At 39.3% G+C, this 2,951-nt stretch overlaps 1 protein-coding gene across 1 annotated transcript in view; it reads left to right on the top strand.

Moving 5' to 3' along the window:
* Window positions 1-2,951, top strand: part of LOC118427876 (fibropellin-1-like) — an 18,105-nt gene that overhangs the window by 1,111 nt on the left and 14,043 nt on the right. The window lies entirely within an intron of this gene.

Raw genomic sequence — 2,951 nt, 5'->3', positions numbered from 1 at the left:
GATGGAATATTGTAGATCTTTTTTCATTGTTTCGTAATAAACTAGAAGTCAACTACAACTAGCGCGTTTTTGCATCTTTATTGACATATTTATATACTTAGCAAGGAAAAAAGTAGGGTTTTGTTTCTAACATATTGTTGAATGGGCATCGTGTATGAATTTAATTCCTATAAGTTGACTTTTACGATGGTAAATTCATGTTTCTTTGTTTTGATTATTTTGTAGCAAACTTACTAATAGAACTTAACATTTTTTTGTACCTTATTGACATATTTACCTCCTTTACGATTGAACATGCAATCTGAGATGATAATAAATCCATTGTTATTGTACTCTTCTAGGAATAGCCATGTTTCTTAACGTTGATTTTAGACTCACATGTTTAGTTTAGAATTTAGATAATAGATCAAGAAAACAACTATGAAAAGTTAAAATAATTTTGTAAGATAAGATTAAATTTTACTAATCGGTTACTGTCTTTGTTGTTGATTTTTATAGTTATCCGTTTTGTTAATAGTTGCTTTAGAATAAACAGTTCGAAAATGAACATGTTGTTTTTCTTTCGCCTTGAATATGTTAAGTAAATGGGAATTTCATATACTCCAATATGTTATCATCCCAACCCTTAGAACCCGAGATATAGACAACATGAGATACCGAGGCCGGAAGTCCTGCTGCATTATCTTTGAAAGTCACTAGATTTTTTAAATATTTATTTCATTTTCCTAGCACTACGTCATTGTTAAATAAATACACACAATCTCTGTACTATGGCCCACTAATACCCGATATCACAGAGCCGGGGTGGCTAGAATCTTCAATGTGCGTCCACGCTGCTACAATTATTAGAGTTATACTGGCGGTTCTACATTCAGCTAAGCAGAGGTTCGGCTTCGGCTATGATCAGAGTAGACTCTATAGTCATGTTTACCAACTTTTACAGTCCATCGCACAGAGGATGTTAGCCTGGACCTGAACCGGACATGGACCCGAATTTTCTGTACCGGTACCCACCCCTAATGGCCAGCATAGTCTGTCTGGTAGCTATAGTGACTTAAGTGTTTGACATGTTTTGGGGTGTTTTTGTCGTTTTTCTATTTTCTTACATTTCTTCATGTTTGGCTGGCGGACACCAAGAAAGGGGACCGAAATAATAATCCCAACAAAACACCTAGAAATACGTGAAAGACAGTCGCAGCCGAACCTCTGCATCGAGAATGCAATATCTCGACAACTGCTGAGTAATCAGGACATGATGTCTGACCCATGATCGCAGAATACTTCCGGGTTATCTCCACCGCGACTTCCTGTTTACTCGACGTGGCGAGGTCGAAAGCAGGTTCGGAGAAGTTCCCGGCCTTCCGAAGCAAAAAACACAACTTTCGCGGCTTTAGAGACAACCTACTGGTGTTTGTGTGCCAGACTAGGGTTCAAGTTTGTTCAGGTAAGACGATGTGTTGCATTTTAACTAAAAAATCTCCGTAGATTTGAAGCCGAAGCGTGTTGTGACTTTGGGAGGGGTCTCGTCAACTGGTAACTCAGCTCCAATCTTTCTGCTTTCTGTGAGTGTCGAGAAAATTTCACCATAATCTTTGATGCACATGTTCCTTTGTAGCTTTGCTTTTTCCTCACCTAGACTAGAGGAAACTTTCTGTCGCACTCTTTATTCAATTCACACAGAGGAAGCGAGCGGGAAGGCTGAAGATAACGTAAACAAATTTCGGGGCCCTGTCGGGGTTTACAGCAGTGTCTCTCTTATATGAATGTATAGCGATGTAATCGTTAAAACGAGTGGAACTGTAGGCTTGCTAACGTGTATGGATAATTGGAAAGGCACTTTTGTAGTGATCATGGGTGTTAAGAAACGTCTTGCTAGTATGAAGGGCGCGGGTGAAATATGTACGGTATACTGTAAACCCCTCCGTCCGCCCCTAGGTCGAAACTCCCCGCCATTCTAAGAGGGTCTGCATGCTCTTTTCCGTAAGGCGTAGGCAGCCTATTTTATTTCCCGTAACTCGTAGGTAAAACCTTCTTATCTACGTAATTCGTAGCGAATTTAGCGTAATTGACTTCCTTGATTTAGCGTAATACGTAGGGGGTTGTTCTGAATTCAGCGTAAATCGTTGTCGGGACCCCCCATGCAGACCCTCTTCTAACATCTGGTGTTCATCATGGCGTGCTTTTATTTTACGGGGAGATTCAGTAACTGATTTTAGACCTGTTTTCGGATTTAGGGTTTCTCTTTTTACTTTTTTGACAATTGGGAACAAAAATAGCCGATTTTGCTGAAGTTTGATTGATTGACTTGATTGATTTAATTTTGCACTTTAAAAAATGATAACATACAGAAAATTATAGAAAACAACACAACGTGCAAGGGGGGGGAGTCATGTGGCTTATACAAACTCTTCACCCGTCAAAGTTTACAAATCATAATACAATTAAATGGGCATGAAGATCATATACATCAAACAATAATAAACCAAAGGAAAATAATATAACCCAGTGATCATCATAACGTTACAATTGATCGTAGACAAAGTGATGTCACAAATTTTAATGAGAAATTGATAAGAATTTAAGAGATTCACCGTAATTCTTTGTTTTCACTGTAGCTACAAGCGTGGGGTGGCGTCTAGCGTGAAGAGGTGGCGTCAAGAGTCGAACTCCTTTGTTTTCGTCCTTTTGTTATGCTCGTTAACAATAGATGTCGGTCCCTTTCGCATACGGTCATCTCATTAAAACCTGTTTTTCATGACAAAATCTAAGGAAGACCGCAAAATCCAAAGGGTCGGACTGCAGACAAGGTTCTCGTCAGCGCATTTGAGCTTGTAGTTTGCTGCTAAATTATTATAAAGGGAATCTACGCTGCGGGGATCCTATAGAGTCGACGCTGCAAGTATGCAAGTATGCACTGCTCGATCTGTCGTGAGCTGCCTTTACTTTTTTTT

The sequence above is a fragment of the Branchiostoma floridae genome, chromosome 12 (genome assembly GCF_000003815.2).
Source record: "Branchiostoma floridae strain S238N-H82 chromosome 12, Bfl_VNyyK, whole genome shotgun sequence".
Taxonomy (NCBI): domain Eukaryota; kingdom Metazoa; phylum Chordata; class Leptocardii; order Amphioxiformes; family Branchiostomatidae; genus Branchiostoma; species Branchiostoma floridae.
The sequence above is the reverse complement of the archived record's forward strand: the minus strand, read 5'-3'. Positions and strand labels throughout refer to the sequence as shown.